Raw genomic sequence first — 21,813 nt, forward strand, 5'->3', positions numbered from 1 at the left:
ATTCAGAGAAATGCACTTACGTAACTCAAGATTTTGTAACTTGGCATATCTACGGTTGATCCATATATGTACACACGAAAATGTTGGGATGCAAAATCAGTTTGGAAAATTTCATATGAAAATGACAAATTCACTTAGTATGTGCACAAAAGACAAAATTCTAGAAATTTTGTCTTCTAGTAGACATGCACTTGAAATTTATTATTTTCGTATGAATTTTTTAAAATGATTTTGAATCTCAAATATTTCGTATGGGTATATGGGTGAACTATAGATGTGCCAAGTTTAAAAAAAATTTGAGTCATGGAAATGCATTTTTTTTAATTTGTTTTCATCTTTTCACCACATATTTTCCTAGTACGATGGTCCTTTGGTTGTGACTGCGAAAATACTTATGCATGACTTGAGTAAACTGATTTTTCATCATTTTAAATTAGTTTTGCAAAACTACCTGTATGTTACTAAAATTATTAAAAAAATTCAGTTGTAAGATTTCATTGACATACATCTTGACACGCACGTGAGAGATAAATGGCCTATGAATTATGAAACCTGGTAACGAATGCCGGAGAAAATATGGAAATTTAAAATGTACTCCATATTCAAATTAAATTTTGTATGGCATGGATTTTAATCGCTGATATGTTTAAAAATGAATGCATTTGCATAGGAACGATCAAGGATCGCGAGAAACTAAACACCAACTCACACAAGCACTGCTAAGTCACCGTTTTAAAAAAAATGAAAATAGTTTCGACCTCTGCGACTGCAAACACTTAAGTTCATACATGGTTTTTAGCTTACTAGAAAGTAGAAAAGAAAGCGCGCTTCGCGGCGCCCTACCACAGATGGTGAAGCAGTGCTATAAAGTACATAAAGGAACTCAGAGTCAGTTAGTGTCAATAACACTAATTACAGGTTCTTGCAATCCATAGAGATCTATTCATAGATCACATGCAAGACCAGAATTCATTACTGTTAACAGTTATTTGTCTGTTGTTAGGAATCTGGTCCAAATTTCCATACGAAACACTAAAACAATTCATTATGTGCTAATATGAAACAGGAAGCATACAGTTCACAACATGCAGCTATGCTGCTCACCCAGATATCCAGATCATACATAAACAAAAAGGTAGCCCAGTCAGTTCACACTTGGTGGCTTTCGTCACAGACAAGCGAAGCAATGGAGTGACGAATCCAGTCATTCAGTGGAAGCCTCAATAGAAGAAACTATTAGCTGATCGGAATAGTATACAGAGAAGTATCATGAGATTTTAAAACTCATCGAGGACAGTAGAGCTGACAATTCTAGTCCAAGAAGACTCATGCATTCTATCCGAACTGGTTCTATGCCAAGATCCTTTCTAGTCCCAACTAAACGCTAATCTAACTCAAGAATACTCCAGTTTGCTGATTGATTTATCAAAACCGGCATGGGTACATCCTCCTGTGTGACATCAGGAACGAAAGAACCTGCATGAAGAGAGAAGAAACAGACCAAGTGATGTCCATTCTCCACGGCGAGGTTCCGTATCCTGCAGGTCATGTTCTCCAACAGCCTGTGGGGTTGGGGATTACTGGGTTGCGCACATTGCCTTGATGTGATGGGAGCTGACAATGGCGAAGTGGTCTTGGATGGCTCAACTGCAGTGCAGGAGTGACATGACAATAAAGGTGCTACACACTAATATTATGGTTTTGTAAGTTGTAACTCTTCAGTTCAGACAAGCCACCAGGAAGGACACAGCTAATGAATCCTGCAATTCTATTGTTTGAACTTCAGCACATAATCTTTAGCCACAGTCTCTAAATAGGAGGCATTGAGAACAAAGAAATTCTTGGAGCTATCGTTTTCCTCTAGCATTAATATAATTCATTGGTGTTAAGAAAAACCTCTTGGGGGAAGGTTGGCTAGAGATTGCTTGGAAAAATACCAGCCCCCTTCGGTCCATAATGAGATGGGACTAATTCTATTTTTATTAGACTCTAGACACATTTGTGCATGCTAACTCAATTCTGGACCGATCAAAACGGCAATAAAAAATCATGTAAGAAAGAAAAGATACACAGATCACACACTACAGGCAGAGTTACCATTTAAAATCGACTATTAGAATCTTGGCAATCAATTAAAAAGCAAGCCGTTCAGGTATGCCAAGCTTTGAACGCAGGGGCCTTTGAAAATAATGGCATCACAGATGGACTGAAGAAAAAACAATGTTGTATTTAGGCACCTGAATATTTATACATCATCTATCTATTTTCTTCTTAACAATAAAATATAGAGGGCATTATTTAGTTGTCATGTAATCACTAATCAGACCTTGCTTCTAAACTTGGAGCACACACCACCTGCGTAGAAGCACAAAAGTAAATAAAAAATCAATAGCTAGATGTCATGTAATCACTAATCAAATCTTGCAAAGTGGTAAAACACACAGAACATTCTGATTGGAAAGACATTTTTACATGCCTCAAAGTTATGCAACCATAACCATATAAGCTTAGCATCGTGTGTGAACCAAGCTTTAGGATCAGACTCTGTAGCAATAACCTATCAAGATTAGCACAAAAAGGTATCACAAACATTACATGAGGGTCTCACAAAGAAACAATATCAGTCCCACCCATGTTGTATAATAAAAACTAATAAAAAGATCACCAAAACACTAATGGTCATCCAAATGCAAGAATTTAGGCATCCATCGCTATTCTAGTAAAGTAGCAGATGAATTACTATTTTTGTAGCTATGGTGACAGGGCCTCTACCAAATTACTAATATTAATGTTATCTCAAATAACTATGATTAGCCTCCTTGGGAATCGCAATGACATTTGGTAGGACATGGAACTTATACAGCCACTTGATCTAGGATATATTAAGTGCGTATTTTCACATTTACCGACAATAATAATATGTAGACACTAAGTTATGAAATCAAGCTTGTTAAGGGCGTCGAGGTCATTGGTAACTCGACCGCGGCTATGGAATTCGTAGCCCCGATCGCTAGGGTTGGGGCGAGGTTTTTCCCCTCGGCGCCCTATTTTGGAGAAGAGGGAGATTAGGGAATGGAGATAACTGATATTGATTAAGAGTCTTATCACACGACGACAACAAGTAAATAGGACCTTCCCTCTAACAACCCTAGAAGGAAACAACTAAAAATAAGGCCTAGATAAGCCACCCTAACAAACTAGGCGCGTAGGCGTGGTGACTGTGCGCACTATGACAGTACTGGCACGGCGTTCGTGGCCCTAGGCACGTCCCTGACGTGGGTCCAACGCGTGTAGTGGTGGCCCCACATGACATCTCTCCCCCCTCGGTGAGCAGCTCATCCTCGAGCTAGAAGGATCGATGAAGTTGTCGACGTCCTCCCAACTTGTCGACGACGTGGGCTCGACCTTCCACTGGATGAGGACCTTGCGAACGTCGCGGGCAAGGCAGGCATGGATGACGCGTTCTAGTTCCGGGACAATGGAGCCGTTGTTGATGGCCGGTAGAGGCGGTGGTGCGTCGGCGGGGTGCCAATGAACTTTTTGAGGAGGCCCACATGGAAGACTCATGGAGATGGTCACGGGCTGGCAGGGCAAGGCACACGATGACATTGTTGATCAGCTTAGTGATGCGATACGGGCCATAGAAGCAGGGCTTGAGCTTTCCTTTGGTTGTTGTGGGCAGGGAGGCAGGGGCGCGGTGGCGGAGACGCAGCCAGACCCACCCACCTACGATGTAGGTGACGGCACGGTGAAGTTTGTCATAGTGGCGCTTCTACACTGCTTGCACTTGGTCCAAGCGATAGCGAACGTCTGCCAGAAACTCATCCCTGTTTGCCATGTTCTCGGCCACTGCAGCAACCCACGTCTAGCGGGGCTCGTAGGAGCTAATAGACGGAGGATCATGCCCGTAGACCATCCAAAATAGAGTGTCATAGAGTGAGGACTGGTAAGTGGTGTTGTAGATGTACTCGACCCAAGCAAGCCACCGGTCGCCGGTGAAACAACGCAAGTACATGAGGATGACGTGGTTGGTCACCCCCCTCTAGGCACCGGACTGGGGATGGAACGCTGTCGTCATGTGCAGCTTGGCACCCATGAAGCGCATGAGCTCCCACCAAAAGGAGGAGGTGAAGACAAGGTTGCGGTTGAAGACCATGGACTGGGGTGCATGCCTTGTAGACGGACCACATCGGTGAAGAATGCCTATGCCACTAATTATGTCATGTTTGGATAAGCCAAGGAATGAAGTGGCAATACTTACTGAAACGGTCCACCACCGTCAAGATCATTGATTTGCCCCCAACACGAGGCAGGGCTTTGATGAAGTCGAGGCCTATGTCAGCTCACATCGACGTTGGTGCTGACGGTTGCATGAGCAGTGGCGGGAGTTGTATGCCACCATGCGTCGATGATGGACCACGGCGCGGCACGCTGGTCCACAGTGATCTCATCCCACAGAGGGCCACTAGTGCTGGATCCATGGCTTGTGCTTGGCGGAGGTGCTCGATGAGGTTGAAGTGGGGACCCGAGATGGCAAGAAGAGCGCCATCATCCGTGTCCCACCAGGAGAGGGCAACAACTACGGTGTTCGTGGTGCTAGGCTTGTATTTGACCGCAAAGTCGAACCCCAGCAGCATGCCCACCAAATGATGTTGTAGGATCATAGCCGGGCAAGGATGAAGGGTTGGGTGAAGTCGGGGAGGACCATCACTAGTGCTGTCATGATCGTTGTGGTAGAACCACCCAAATTATATGGCCCACATGTATCTGTTATTGTGTCACAGACTTCTGATTGTAGCACACGTAAGCCATACAATCCGGCTAGTCTGTCGGGCGTCCTCGAGAAACCCGAATCATCTACTTTTTCTTTTCGAGCAGGATACATTATAGAAAGCATTATAGTATTACAACAGTTTATACAATTACATCAGAATAAACGGAGGAAGACTTACAAACTATAATTTTACAAATCATTCATTGAGTTATTACAATTCATAAATTTTTAGCCAACAAGGCAGTAGGGTAGCATGATAGGTATCACTTTGGTAACAAACAAGAGAGATTCACCCTGCCCAAGGATGCACAACAAACTTCTCTACTACTAGCTCTCCTCCTGTAACAAAGGGTTAACAAACCCTGAGTACAAAGGTACTCAACAAGACTTAACCGATGAAAAGGAAAGACTCCAAGGATATGCAGGCTTAAGGGGAATCAAGGTAAGTACACCATCGTACGGCATCCCAGATGTTTTTGTAGGGTGGGTACACTCTACTCTCACCATCTCTCCACTCCCAATGCACGGTTGTCCTTTCTCATAATAGAATAGCTGAGGTGTTAGGCTTATCAGAGTATGTGGCCAGTGCTACAAAGTCTCAAACACAAGCAAGCCTACAACAAATGGTCCTCAATCGACATAGGTGGGACACTACGTCAAGACTCAATTCTTGACGCAAGCAAAGAGTCTGCCTGGTCTCAAATTAAATTCATGATCATTATTATATCACAGGGAATTCCCTGGGTAAGAACATTTGGAACCAACTTGTTGCTCAACTCGTATATACTAAGCATGGCTAAGCATCACTAACCTACTATTATAAATAGGGTGACAAGGATGGGTATAGAAATATCAAGGCAGACATGCAGCAGTTGGTATTCAAACAACTCCTATTTTACTTAAGTGCATCAAGCATAAGACTTAAGTGAATAACGTTTATAAAACACAAGGGAAGGGGTTATGCTCCGGGGCTTGCCTTCGATGTTGGGGTTGTCATGCACTTCATAAAACCACATATAAGATAACCAATTGCACTGATAAGAAATCCACTTCTGGGACTTGCTCAACAACGGGATTCCACTCTCGATCGCTAAACATAAGTGAATATGCATGCTTTAGAATGATGATGTACTTAACATGGATTATGATGACCAAGCATTTGAGTGCAACTTTTCTTCACGGTACAAATGAAGTTAACAAATAAAAGCAATTTTAGTTATTAGCATTGTCAAGTTGATTATGAGCACAACCAATAAGTAATTAATTTGCCAAGGAACATCAGAGGTGTTTGTGTCCCAAGGTCTACAATCAATCTGAATCACATTCAAGTCATTTTATGATTTATCCTAATTATTTTAGCACTTATTAATTAATTGATTAAAGGCATGTAATTGAGTGGGTAATTAAAAATTATCAAAACAACACCAAACTCTTTGTGGAGGTAGGTTATTGCACATAACATTTACACAAAAAGGTCCATGATTGAATGATATTTATTTTAGCCTATAAAAATCATGGAAGGTGCATTTATTTAATTAAAAGAGGTAATTTTTAAGCATGCACAATCTACTGATTTTCATCATTTCATATTTTTTCTAGATATAGCACATCATGAAGAGGCTACACAAAAATTTTCATGATTTTATCACATTCTTATATTTTTCTATGAAATAAACAAGAATCAGATCAATTTAATCATTTTCGGAAAATAAAAAACTGTTGGAAAACATTTTTCACCCGAACCCCCCATACCCATTGTCACTGACAGAGAGCCCCGGTCAACTTCGGCGGCCTCCCCGTGCTGACCGGCGGGTTCTCGCCACCGGCGAGGCCTCCGACAACACAGCTAGGACCTACGTGCTCAGGAGGACGCCGCACATTGATCTACGGTGCTAAACAAACAGCTAGGGTTACGAGGCGAGCTCGACACTGGCCATGGCAGCCACAGCGGAGTGGCGGCAATGCGCCGGGCATGGCGAGGCGGTAGAAGTAAATCAAAGGTAATAACCGATAGCCTTAGGAGCTCACCACGGACAAGTTCGACCACTCGGTTGAGGTGGAGACGTGACGGAGAAAGCTGCTGGCGTCAAGGGTGGACGCGGCGGTGTGGACATGACGGCGAGGCAATGTTCTGGTGAAATATGTCGAAGAATCGATCAACGGTCATGCGGGTGAGCACCACGGTCTCACGGTGATCACAAAAGGGTAGCTGATTGAGCGAGAGGCTCACCGGAGTGAATAACTCTGGTGGTGCGAGACGAGGCGAGTAGGTCTAAGAGGAGCGCAAGGACGTGGCGAGGTTATGTGCATGAGCAATTGCGCTGAGGTGGAGCGGGCACAGTGAATTGCGCCGGTAGGGAGAGATGCTCGACAGCGGCGGTGAGAATCGAGAGGAAGAAAAACGGCAACGGGCTTGGCGGTATAAGGCGAGGGCGAGGCAGGAGCGATCGACAGCAGCTGCTTGGACACCTCCACACAAGCAGCTGTGTGCCATGGATGAGATGCGGCGTGTAACACCCTAGATTTTAAGCATGCATTTCTCATTGGCATTGCATGAGCACAAGCATCATTGATCATTCATGAGCATGAGCATCTCAAATTTTTTTCTCTATGATTGCTTATATCACATGTGTTTGTTACTAAATGCTTTACATATGCTAGGATTTACATGTGACCATTGTATAAAATGTTTGTGGAACCTTAGGAGTACCTTAAACATGTTTAGAATATCACATGGAACAACTTTGGTATTCATGACTTGGACCCATTTGGCCTCTAAGTCATGGTTATAGTGTAGGCTTTCATTTTCAAGTTGTATGATTGACCTAAGTTGAGCTATACTCTAGAGACTTTGCATGGTAGTGCACCCTTAAACAAAGTTGTAGTACTAGACTAGAGTAACAACTTTTATTTTTGGGTCAAGACCTAATTCGGTGCTTGACATGCTCAAAAATAGTCCATAAGTAGCCTTGAAATGTTGTTGCCACACTTAGAAAATTTGGCTGTGTTAACTGTAGTTTCAGTTTTATTGTACCCTACTTTGAAGCTTTGCAATTTGAAAACCATGGAAAATTAGAAGAAACTTTCTAAATCAACATTGTAGATATCGTGTAGCTCTACAATTCTTGTCAAATAAGTTTTTGCAAAGGACGAACGGTTTAGGAGTAACGATTGCGTGAATCGCTCTGTCAGTCGTGTTCGTTAGAGTCTGATGTCATTCGACACCGGTGTCAATGGCCGACCGGGGGCAGGCCAGGCGCGCCGTGTGGTAGCTGTACGTCGACGCTGGCTCGGACGGTCAGGCCAGCGCGGGGGGTAAAGGTGTGCGCCTCTGTTGCTCGCCCCATTTTGCTCTCGCACCCCGCTCTCTCTCTCGCCCACGCCAGAGCAAAGCGGAGCACCACGCCATCGCTCCGCCGTGCTCGCTCGCTGCCATCATAGCTCCACTGTTAGATTCCTCATGCCAACAGCTCCACCACCTCCACCTCTACCTCCCTGAACCACTAATACTCTTGCCTTGGTAAGGCCCCATTTTGCCTCACCGCCACCGCACCATCATCGGAGCATCATCGCGCTCTCGGCTCAGCATAGCCATGCCATTCCACCACACCTCCTGTCCTCCTCTTATATGGTCTATAGCTACTTTGTGGTCCATATGCTTAGGTAGGAACTAGGTTAGATGCTACTGCGCGGTCGAGCGAGAACACACCGCCGCTCCCGCCATGGCCGCCATGGCCGTGAGCTTGAGCTCGCCGCGGCCAGCCATCTCAGGGTCACTCTAGTCCCTGCTCTTAGTCGTCTCTACATGGCCTTGTGACCTAGATCCAGTAGGCTAGATAGAGACTCCTCCCTCACCACCGGCTAGCCGAAACGGAGAGCCCCGCCACAGCGCACCGTACTCCACCGCATGGCCATGCACGTGGCCAAGTTTTTCCACTGCTCCAACACGGCCTAATCCTTGTCGTAGTGCTACGCTAGGTCACCAGGAAGGAGTAGCCATCATCACCGGCACATGCCTTGGTTGGAGATGGCTGCTACACCACTACACAGCTCCACCGTGCCGCCATTGCCGCCGGTGAGCCATCTTCGGTGAACCTTAGGTCGCGTAGTCACCACCAATCGATGCGGCTTGATGAGAGGAACACGTTGGTGTCACAGTCGTCTCGGATAATCTTGCCGCCAGTGAGATAGGGCTGGCCGAAGCACCTCCTCTACTCCGGAGTCGCTGACGTGTGGGTCCTACTGACCAGCGGGCTCCATCTGTCAGTTTGTGTATTATTTGATTTTATGATTTGTTTTCATAGATTTGAATGCATGTTTCAAAAATTCATATCTAGAGCTAGGAGTGTCCAAATGGGGTGAACCAAATTTTAATGGATTCATCATGAAGTGTAGTATTTGATAAAAATATGAAATACACTATTTCTGGTATTTTTGGGAGAATTAAATGGAGCTAAATAAGTGCTTTTAAATTGTTTGCAAACTTGTAAAACACATAACTTGAGCTAGGGAAGTGACCACGTTTGTGAAAGGCAAGCTCCGAAGCATTCTAAGTCTCCCATGTTTTACAAGATATTACTTGAGTCATTTATGTTTGATGCATTAGGTTATAAGAGTTGATTGGAACCACTTGTTGCATATACTTTCCTTATTTAGAAATATCTATCTTGAATCCTATGTAGGTCCAGGATCGAACTTCATGCTTAGCCATGCTTAGACCGATAGAAGTCAGGTGATTTTCTGTCACCTACGAGCTATAGGTGGTGACTTGATCACGGTTGGCTATATTGTGCTATCGTGGAACATAACCTGGTGATGTTGAACAATTGGAGACTAGGTGGAATCTTATATGTTAGGTGTGGTGACTTATAGTGATTCCGTCTATGTCGTTTAAGGACCGGCCATTAGAGGCCCTCTTGTCATGTTGAACGCATGCCTCTCACATAGTTGGCCGAATTAGTCATTCCGACCATGAAGCCGAGTAGCTCAACTCAGGCCGGGGACATGAGCAGTTAAAGTGCACACCCTGGAGGCAGTAAGGATGTGCGGAGAGCCAATGGCATGAGTCCAAGGGTGGGTTTGAGTCCTGAGCCTCCTGGCATATTGGTAGTATCTTTGAGGGTGGGACGCTTGTCTTACCCACGATTTGGACCTAAGTTGTACTAAAGGTGACCCAATGTGACCCTGATAGGGGAAGTATGGGTGTGTGTTAGGAATAATTCCCTAGCTAGGTAGGAATTGATTCGAATCGCCGTCTCTCCCGGATAGTGAGAAATTGACATTAGCCCCCTTCATCGTAGTAATTGATGAAAGTGTTGGTTATGTGGGTTATGAAAATGCTCAACTTGATATGGTTACTATTGTGATGATTTAATGGTACACCACATGTTTGGCATAGGATAGATGCTAATCTAGAATGGAACAGGAATAATAAACTTGTTATTCAAAAGTTAAAAGATACTACATAAATATTGGTTTGTAGGCAAAGGCTATCAACCAGCTCCACTTATAAGCCTTGCATGATCCTTGGTGTCTCTTATTTTGGTTTATGATGGGTAAGTCTAGCTGGGTACCTTCTCGTACTCAGGGTTTATTTCCCTATTGTTGCAGATAACGTGATGTACCACGGCTACTGTAAGCACTGCTTTGCTCCTGTAGTGGATGAGGAATAAGACCATGGGCATGGTCATGGGAGGTGAACCCAAACCCTAGCGCCTCTCTTCCTTCCCTCCCTCTCTCCAGTCATGCCGTTGCCAGAGCGGGCCACCGGCATGGCCATGCGGCTTGCCGGGAGGGCGGTGGCGAGGCTCTTCTTCGCGGTGGGAGCTACGACGGTCGAGGACGAGCTCGCATGCGGCTTCCGGAGGCTCGGCGAGGTCGTTGAGGCTGGGGGCGGCACCGGCATCTTCGGCGGCGGTCTCCTCACGTCGATGACCGGATCCGGTGGTCCAAGGACCGGATCCACGCGGATCTCCAGTAGGCAGTGCCTAGGTGGGCGCTTGGCATCGGTGGCGGCGGCCTAGGTTGCCGGATCCGCGGGGTTTGGGGTGTTGCGCCCAGGGGCACGTGCGGTGGTGGCTGCGTCGGCCTGGGGCGGGCCTCTTCCTCTTCCTCGCGCTCAGCAGTGTTGGCGGCGTGCACTGTAGCGGGGCGGCAAGGCGTGCCCTCACGCGAGCCACGTGGGGCTCGGCGGGGCTACTGGCTGCGGCTACGGTGGCGCTGCCAGTGCCCGTGTAGGCGTCGGGCAGTGGCGGGGACTCCTCCTCCGCTTCCCCCTTTCCTCCTCAACCTTGGCGTGGAGGCGGCGCCTGCTGGGGACACTGGATCTGGCACCACAGCCACATCTGGTGCCCCCGGGGCAGGGGGGCGGCGCCCATGGTGGGGCATGCGCCTGATGGTGGCTGGCGGAGGTTGGCGGCGCCGACGGCGGGTGCCTGTGCCGGCGACGGTAGCTGGCGACGGCTTCGGCGTGCGGCAGGGTGATGCGCGTGGTAGGGTAAGTCCTGTGTGGCTGCTGTGAGCAGCCGGCGCATCGATGCCCCTCTAGAGAAGCCTACGGTCCAGCATCTTGGCTCGATGTATGTGCTAGGGGCCCGCGACGGCGACGCCTGTGGGTGCCGTTTTCCTTGTTGGGGGCGTCGTGTTCTTATGCCCCCAGCCATGTCTTCCACGGGTGAAAACCCGGTCCTTTCCTGGACAAGCGACGGCGACGCTTTCGACGTCGTACCCTTCCTGAAGGTGTCGCTGTGGAAATTCATCTCAGTCAGGATGTCTCCTTCGGCGGATGTCCTTCGCCTCCCGGCGCCCGGTTGATGCGAGATAGCGAGTTCTGCATCGCGAAGTCGAAGCTGCTGCATCAGGGGATGTAGCTTGGCAACGATGACGCGTGTTGAAACATCTTTCTCCGATGGCTGGGTTTTCAGCTTTAGAGGATCGGCAATCGCCGCGGGCAGGGCGTGGGATGTTGGCGGGAAGTCGGAGCTGCTCTTCGCGGGGCCATTCAACTCGACAATGATGACCTGCTGCAGCCTACTGCTTTGGGACCGTTGGTCTGACATCTTATGATGGGTTGTTGGTGTTTTGCCATGGGAAGTCGAAGCTGCTAGCTGCTTTGCAACTATGCTCGGTAACGATGACTCATGGTAGTGTGTACTCTATCGCGTTGCGTGGGTGGGTAACCTTTCGTGGTGTTTGGCACCACGCTTGGCTACCTTTTGCTTGTATATAAACTTCATTCGTCTTAATTGAAAGACAGAGCTCCTGCCATTGTTTTCAAAAATTCTATATATCATCTCACCCTTGTGCTTTTCGTTGGAGATGACTGTGAAAACTAGCTATGTATCTAAACTACTGTTGATGTCGTTCAGAACTATGTTGCTTTTGCTACTGTAAAACTGATGTTGTAATAACTATGTTGGAACTCTGATATATGACAAACTATTTGTGAACTTGTTGAAACATGTGGCTTGTATGTTGAATCATGTACGATCTTGGCTTATACGTTGGTTGATTCGAGATCCTTCGTGATACTCAATAGACTACCGGATTTATATGGGCTCAAGTGTCATGGTTTGACTACCTCGGTGGTTGCTATTGTACTTGTGCTCTTATAAATTGGATGGTTCTGTTACAGCTGGCATCGGAGCAGGATTCAACACTAAACTTGTCACATGTGTAATTGAAACAAAGGTTTTTGTTTTATAAACTTAATTTCTACAACTATAGTAATAAGTTTAGAGTGTTGAAGATTGAACATAAAACTATAGTGTGCTAGTGGTCATCTCCTTTATGCCCAGTTAAGGACTATTAGGTGGCTATTTAAGTACTAACACAGGGGGGTTTTACTTTCGTTGTCCATACAGTGTGCTATTGTATGGGTGCCACTCACTTGAGTGGTAATGTATAGATCAAATGCCTCTATGCCAGGTAAGAAGGTAAGTCGATGAGTGGCATGACCACAAGAAGTGAGTGTGCGGTCAGGGAGAGCTAGCTATGATATGGTTGTATATGCATGCTTGCATGTGTGTATGGTGCATATTTAATTATGGGTAGTGTAATTGATCATCGGGTAGCTTTGATACAGAAGTATATATATATGGGATATATATATGGAAGTATTTAGTTTACTGCTTTCATATATATCTTGCTATCCTTGATATTCAACTTAGAGCCCAGATTTACCTTTCTGTACATATAACTGTTGGGTTGGGCTAAAATGAATCTTCTACAGGTACACTAACAATGAGACGTGTAGCTCGTTTAGTTACGATTATATTGAGAGAATGTATGTATGCCACCGCGTATGTCATTAGGATTTATTTCTCTAAGTTTGTAAGGATGTACGGAATGAGCATACATCATGATACATCATTCATTCATGTCATTGCATTGTTCCTCCCCCTTGCAAGATCTTATTGTTAAGTAACTCTTTTCTATAATCGCGTTGTCTCACTAAATTGTAACATTTTGCTACAGATGGTAGCCCTAGCAGCCACTGTTGCAAGCGACACCTTTTTGGCACTATTTGGGACTCCCACTTTACTTTGGAGGGTACTACACTCTGTTGGGTATGCTGAACCGCCTCGCTATTTTTGGAGTGAAGTGGTAACTAAGGGACAACGGTGGTATGACGTGCGGGTCACTGTCGCTGCCCGTGTGGAGAACCCTCAGTGGCAAGGATGGAGTATCGAGTCAGATGGACAGACCCCTTGGGAGGGTGCCCAAGTGGGCACTTTTGAAGTTCTCAGCGAAATCTGTCAGGAATTCGGTGATGAGCTTGTCAATGGGCCCGTTGGATCTTTCCCTCGGGTGGATGCATCATAGACCGCTTGGACCCAGCCAGGTGGTAATGCTTTGGTAAGAGACCGGGATGAAAGAGCCGGAAGTAGTAATGCTACCATGAGTGACATGTACATAGTTATGAGGATGTTTTACTCTTGCCAAGATAGCTACATCAGCTGTATGCAAGAGCTCCAAAGAGCATAGGCTGCACAGCGCAGGATGCGAGGACGTGTGCGTAGGCACCAAAGGGCAGTTAGAGCAGCTCAGAATGACATAGGTAATTATATGATAGCCTTGGAAGCTTGTCGGGGGTAGTTTGTCCATGCTGTTGCTGAAAGAGATGCAACTAGGGCTGAGTTACTAGACGTCCGTGTAGAGAGGGACGAGGTCATTCGCCTTGCTGAGACAAGGGAGGCAGCTAGGATCTGGATTGTGTTCTAGGCTGCTAGGTAGGCAATGGAGTTTGATCATAGAGAGCAAGAACTCATACGCTAGATTGAGGAGCTTCAGCTAGATGTTCATCATCTCAATAACATGGTGAACCCAATTCTTCCTCCAGCTCTAGCGGTGGAAGAAGATCCCAATGTGTTGATTACTAAGGATGATGGTATGGAGGTGGACACCGAGGATGAGCCTGAAGAGGAGGAGATTGAGCCTTTTGAGGACGACCATGGTGATGGTGTGTTCGACATCGACAGCGACCACCCCGAGGAGTAGCTTAGCTATAGTATCTAGCTAGATGTGATAGCTCTCTATCTTCGATCCTTATGTAATGAACTCGTAATGTAGGTTTCGATTTCATGATGTACCCCTTTGATGTTATCAGAACCGTGCATGTAATACATGTTGTGATTGCACTTTTTAATGAATTCCCAGTTGTTTTTGACAAGAAAATTTTGGCATGTACAAAATGCGTTGCGAGAACGATAAGTGGTCCTATTGGTGATGTTATGTTGTGGAAATGAATTATTGTGCCTCTATGTTATTATATGAATTTGAGATTCTCTCCAGTAATTATAGTATGGCATGATTATACAATTCTTCTGCAGTCTCTTGACATCATCCAATAATCACTTGTTGTTGCAATTTTGCAGATGACTAGTACTCGCGGAGGGGCCAGTACCAGTCGTGAGGGTGATGATGATCTCCCACCACCACCATACCCCACGCCAGCGGAAATGATGGCCCAGCTCCTAGAGACCCAACGGTCAATGGGGGAAATACTGTGTAGGCTTGCGCAGAACACGGATCATGGACGGGGACGAGATCAACACCAGGGACCCGAACCAAATCAGTACAGTGAATTCAAGGACTTTTTGGACACTAAACCTCCTATCTTTAAGGAGGCAGAGGAGCCATTGCAAGCCAATGAATGGCTCAATACCATTGAGCAGAAGTTTCATCTCTTGAGAGTTATAGAGCATATGAAGGCTGATTATGCCTCACATTAGTTGCATGGTCTAGCAAGCATTTGGTGGACTCATTACCTATCTATCGTCCCTGCTAATGCTCAGATTACATGGAATGAGTTCAAAGCTGCTTTTAGGGGCATCATATTCCCCTAGGTCTTATGAGCATGAAACATAAAGAGTTTATGAGGCTTACTCAGGGCACCAAAAGTCTCACTGAGTACTTGCATGCCTTCAATAAGCTCTCTAGGTATGCGCCTGAGTTTGTGAATATCGATGCTAAGAAGATTGTAAGCTTCAAGAGAGGACTAGGTCCAAAGTTGATGAAGACTCCAGCAAATAACAAGAGTGAGACCTACAATGAATTTGTGAGTGATGTGCTCACATAAGAGAATCATAAAAATATTTATGCTGCATCCAAGAGCCTCAAGAGGGCCTTTGAAGCCAGTGCATCTCAGCAGAGAGCTCTAGTGGTGGCAAGAACCCAATACCACCCACCTGTTCCAACATACCAGCCACCTCAGAAGAAGGCCCAGCCAAGCCAATCAAATAAAGGGTATCGTCGGGCATACTCTATTGCTCTACCGCCTAAGGGTGGTGCAGGACAAGGTAACTCAAAGGCTCTGCCTAACAATCAACCATGCTTCAATTGCAACAAGACTGATCATTGGGCAAGGGAGTGCCCTTACCCCAAGAAGAACAATCAGAAGCCAGTAGCTGCAAATGCACGCCCGAGGTATATGCATTACACCACTATGGAAGAGATTCCCTCTGGCGAGGTTGTCATAGCCGGTATGTTTCTTGTGAACCATAACCCTGTAGTTGTTCTATTTGATTCTAGGGCTTCACATTCATTCATGAGTCCAACATTTGCATCCAAGTATGATCAGAAAATATTTGTAGTAGACAAAGGTGGTTATTGTATAAGTGTAGCCGGGAATAACATTTCTACCAATCAGATAGTTAAAGATGTACTTATCTAAATAAGTGAACGAGAGTATACTACAAATTTAGTGATATTACCGGGATTGGGTATAGATGTGATCTTTGATATGAATTGGATGAAAAACCATGGTGTCCTTATCGATACATCGACTAGAACCATTATGTTGAGAGACCCTAGGAATAACGATGCTTTTCTAGTACCCCTTTCTAGGGAGTTTGATCTCCAAAATCTGGCCAATGCTATCTAGCCTATGGCCCTTGCTGAAATTCCTATAGTATGTGAATTTCTGGATGTCTTTCTAGATGAACTGCCTGGGTTACCACCTGACAGGGATATTGAGTTCAAGATTGAGTTAATACCAGGTACAACACCCATCTCTCGAAGATCTTATTGAATGCCACCAAATGAGTTAGCGGAATTGAAGATCCGATTACAAGAGCTCTTAGAAAAGGGTCTCATTCGCCCTAGTTCGTCACCATGGGGTTGTCCAACCATATTTGTAAAAAAGGACAAGTCTTTGCGGATGTGTGTGGACTATCGACCCCTCAATGTTGTTACTATCAAGAACAAATATCATTTGCCTCACATTGATATCTTATTTGATCAATTGGCAAAAGCAAAAGTGTTCTCTAAGATTGATTTGAGGTCAGGTTATCACCAAATCAAGATTAGGCCTAAGGGCATACCTAAGATGGCTTTTTCCACTAGGTATGGCCTTTATGAGTATTTAATCATGTCCTTTGGGTTGACCAATGCTCCAGCCTATTTCATGTATTTAATGAACTTGGTATTCATGCCTGAGCTTGATAAGTTTGTGGTCGTGTTTATCGATGATAACTTGATCTATTATGAGAATGCAGAAGATCACGCAGAGCACTTGAGAGTGGTGTTGTCTAGGCTGAGAGAGCAAAAGTTATATTCTAAATTTAGTAAATGTGAATTCTGGTTGAGGAAAGTACCTTTCCTAGGCCATGTTTTATCTAAAGATGGAATCTCGATGGACCCATCCAAGGTGCAGGAGGTTCTTGATTGGAAAGCTTCAACCTCCGTTCATGAGGTTCGGAGTTTTCTTGGCTTAGCAGGATATTACCGTTGGTTTATTTCGGATTTCTCCAAAATTGCCAAGCCCATGACTAGGTTTCTTCAAAAGGATGAGAAATTTATATGGACACCAGAGTGTGAGGCAGCTTTTCACACTTAACGAACATTGCTAACTACCGCTCCTATTTTAGCACAGCCTAACATTGAGAAACCTTTTGATGTGTTTTGCGACGCATCGGGTACCGGTTTGGGGTGTGTTCTAATATAGGAAGGACGAGTCATTGCTTATGCCTTGCGGTAACTGAGAAAGCATGAAGTCAATTAACCAACCCATGATTTAGAATGAGCAACAGTTGTCCATGCTCTTAAAATTTGGAGACATTGCCTGCTTGGTAATGTTTACCATATCTACACCGATCACAAGAGCCTCAAGTACATTTTCACCCAACCTAAATTGAACATGAGGCAGAGAAGATGGTTGGAATTGATCAAGGATTACAACCTAGAAGTATATTATCATCCGGGAAAAGCCAATGTGGTTGCAAACGCTTTAAGCCGAAAGTATCAATGTAATCCCTTGTTGGAAGATGGTTTCAACTTATTGCATCCGACGGTCTTACACAATATCACTGTTAGTTGCTCTCTTGAGTATAAAATCATTGAGCTCCAAAAGACCGATGAGGGCATATTCTATATCAAAAGAAAGATGGAAGAGGTAGAAACCAAGCATTTTTGGCTAGATGAGAGGGTTGTGATGTGGTTTAAGGATCAGCCTATAGTGCCGATAGATAGAGAATTGAGAAACCAAATTCTAGAGGAAGCACACTCTTCCAATTTATCCATTCACCTAGGTAGCAGTAAGATGTACCAAGACCTGAAAACACGCTTTTGGTTGACAAAAATGAAGAAAGAAATTGCAGCATTTGTTGCTAGATGCGATAATTGCTGTCGGGTCAAGGCCATCTATTTGAAGCCGGCTGGACTACTTCAGCCACTGTCTATCCCAAGTTGGAAATGGGATGACATCAGAGTGGATTTTATAGTTGGGCTTCCAACCACTGAAAAGGGTCATGATTCCATATGGATAATTGTTGACCGCTTGACTAAATCTGCACATTTCCTCCCTGTTAAGGAAAGATATCAATGCCATAAGTATGTAGAGTTATACATTGCCCAAATTGTACGATTGCATGGTGTGCCTAAAAGTATTGTGTTAGATCGAGGACCATAGTTTGTTAATCATTTTTGGGAACATCTGCATAAGCAGCTAGGTACCTAATTGATTCGTAGCTCTGCTTACCACCCTCAGACAGCTAGTCAGACTGAGTGAGTGAATCAAATTCTGGAGGATATGTTGAGAGCTTGTGTGATTTCTTCTATGGGTTCATGGGAGAAATGGCTACCTTTGGCCGAATTCTCCTACAACAATAGCTATCAAGAAAGCATCAAGATGGCTCCTTTTGAAGCTTTGTATGGTCGAAAGTGTAGGACTCCTCTGAATTGGATTGAGCCTGGTGAAAGAAGGTATTATGGGATTGACTTTGTCAAAGAAGCTAAAGAACAAGTTCGAATCATTCAACAACATATTGAAGCTGCTCAATCGAGACAAAAGAGTTATGCAGATAAAAGGAGAAGTCCCATTGCATTTGAAGTTGGGGATTTTGTATATCTGAAGGTTTCTCCCATGAAGAAAGTGCAATGGTTTGGTGTGAAGCGAAAGCTTGCACCTAGATATGTAGGCCCATACAAGATCATTGGACGAAGGGGACCAGTAGCCTACAAACTCTAGTTACCTCCAAAAATGAGAGCTATATTCAATGTTTTCCATGTCTCCCAACTCAAGAAATGTCTTCGTGTGCCCGAAGAAGCTATTGAACCCGCTAGTGTTAAGATTCAGTCGAATTTAACCTACGAAGAAAGACCTATTCGAGTGCTTGAGACAATGGAAAGACTGACCCATAGCAAGTCATTAAATTCTACAAGGTGGTATGGAATAACCATTGTGAGCAAGACACTACGTGGGAGCGAGAGGATTATCTTCGTGAGGTCTATCCGATTTTCTACAAGAGATGGTTAGTCGTGCAAATCTCAGGATGAGATTTCTTTATGGGGGGAAGGGCTGTAACACCCTAGATGTTAAGCATGCATTTGGCATTGACATTGCATGAGCACAAGCATCATTGATCATTCATGAGCATGAGCATCTCAAATTTTATCTCTATGATTGCTTATATCACATGTGTTTGTTACTAAATGCTTTACATATGCTAGGATTTACATGTGACCAATGTATAAAATGTTTGTGGGACCTTAGGAGTACCTTAAACATGTTTAGAATGTCACATGGAACAACTTTGGTATTCATGACTTGGACCCATTTGGCCTCTAAGTCATGGTTATAGTGTAGGCTTTCATTTTCAAGTTGTATGATTGACCTAAGTTGAACTATACTCTAGAGACTTTGCATGGCAGTGCACCCTTAAACAAAGTTGTAGTACTTGACTAGAGTAACAACTTTTATTTTTGGGTCAAGACCTAATTCGGTGCATAGCATGCTCAAAAATAGTCCACAAGTAGCCTTGAAATGTTGTTGCCAAACTTAGAAAATTTGGCTAAGTGTTAACTGTAGTTTCAGTTTCATTGTACCCTACTTTGAAGCTTTGCAATTTCAAAACCATGGCTAATTAGAGGAAACTTTCTAATTCAAAATTGTAGATATCGTGTAGCTCTACAATTCTTGTCAAAGAAGTTTTTGCAAAGGACGAACGGTTTAGGAGTAATGATTGCGTCAAGTCGCTCTGCCAGTCACGTTCGTCAGAGTCTAATGTCGTTCGATGCTAGTGTCAGTGGACAACCAGGGCAGGATAGGCATGCCGTGTGGTGGCCATATGCCAGTGCCATCCTAGCCAGCCAGGCCAGTGTGGGGGGTAAAGGCGTGCACCTCTGTTGCTTGCCCCATTTCGCTCTCGCACCCCGCTCTCTCTCGCCCACGGTAGGGCAAAGCGGAGCACCGTGCTGCCATGCCATCGCCCTCGCTCCACTGTGCCCGCTCGCCACCATCACAGCTCCACCACTTGATTCCTCATGTCAACAACTCTGCCACATCCACCTCTACCTCCTCGAACCACTACTACCTCACGTCGTGCCTTGGTAAGGCCCCATTTCGCCACGCTGCCACCACGCCATCACTGGAGCGCTGCCGTGCTCTCGGCTCACCGTAGCTACACCATTCCACTGAACCTCCTGTCCTCCTCTTCTCTAGTCTATAGTCGCTTTATGGTCCATATGCTTAGGCAGGAACTAGGTTAGACGCTTTGTGCAGTCGAGCGAGAACACACCACAGCTCGCGTCGTGGCCGCCATGGCCATGAGCTTGAGCTCGCCGCGGCCAGCCATCTTGGGGTCACTCCAATCCCCACTCTTAGTTGTCTCTACATGGCCTTATGACCAAGATCCAGTAGGCTAGACGGAGACTCCTCCCTCACCACCGGCTAGCCAGAACGGAGAGCCCCACCACAGCGCAGCATACGCCGCAGCATGGCCATGCACGTGGCCAAGCTTTTCCACTGCGCCACCACGGCCTAATCCTCGTCGTAGTGCTACCCTAGGTCACCAGGAAGGAGTAGCCATCCTCATCGGCGCATACCATGGTCAAAGATGGCCAGCGCGCCACTACACAGCTCCGTCGTGCCGCCATTGCCACTGGCGAACCATCTCCGGTGAACCTTAGGTAGCATAGTCACCACCTATCGACGCAGCTTGATCAGAGGAACACGTTGGTGTCACAGTCGTCGCCGGTAATCTCGCCGCCGGTGAGATAGGGCTGGCCGAAGCACCTCCTCTCCTCTAGAGTCACTGACGTGTGGGTCCTACTAACTACCAGGCCCCATCCGTCAGTCTGTGTATTATTTGATTTTCTGATTTGTTTTCACATATTTGAATGCATGTTTCAAAAATTCATATCTAGAGCTAGGAGTGTCCAAATGGGGTGAACCAAATTTTGTTGGATTCATCATGAAGTGTAGTATTTGATAAAAAATATAAAATGCACTATTTCTAGTATTTTTCTAGGAGAATTAAATGGAGTTAAATAAGTGCTTTTAAATTGTTTGCAATCTTGTAAAATACATAACTTGAGCTAGGGAAGTGATAAAATTGTGATTCCAATTTTGCTGATCTTGTGTTGACATGCTCTAGCTAGGAAAAATACTAAACTTGCAGTAAACTTGATTGGAGTAGGGTCTTTCTATTTATCTTTTAATAAATGGTGTTTTTTGAGGAAATTCATAAGGATAAAAATAAATAACATATTGCCATACAAATTTTTGTATAGTGTTAATGGGTTTTAGGGAAGCTAAGAAAAATATGTAATCTATTGCTTGACACTTTTCAATAGACTAAACTATTTTTGCTAAAGTAAACCTTAGCAACTTGTCATTTTTTAATAGAGGGCTATACTTATCCAATTAGCATGAAATTTGTACATTAGACTTTTAGGGTCATATGTATGCTACTGTAATTTTCTCTGAATTTATGGAACACCATAAATATTTATCTCATAAATCACCTTATTATGTAAAGAAATTAATAAAGGCATCTAAATACATTAGTTTGGCATAAATATAATGTTTTCTGTGGCCCTTGTGATGCATATGCTCTTCTGATAATGGTAGTTGTGCTTGAAGTTTATTGGTTATAAGCAGCTACTTAATTATTGCTTTATAATTCCGCTAGATGGCTGCATGAGTAAGGGCAATGGTGTCTAGGAGGTTTGACAAGAAGCCAGAAAAGAAGGGTACAACCCTTAAGGAACAGAGAGCTTGAACAGGCTCAGGCATCTGGTAGACCTCAAGTGTGGCTTGC

This window comes from Miscanthus floridulus, chromosome 9 (genome assembly GCF_019320115.1).
Source record: "Miscanthus floridulus cultivar M001 chromosome 9, ASM1932011v1, whole genome shotgun sequence".
NCBI lineage: Eukaryota > Viridiplantae > Streptophyta > Magnoliopsida > Poales > Poaceae > Miscanthus > Miscanthus floridulus.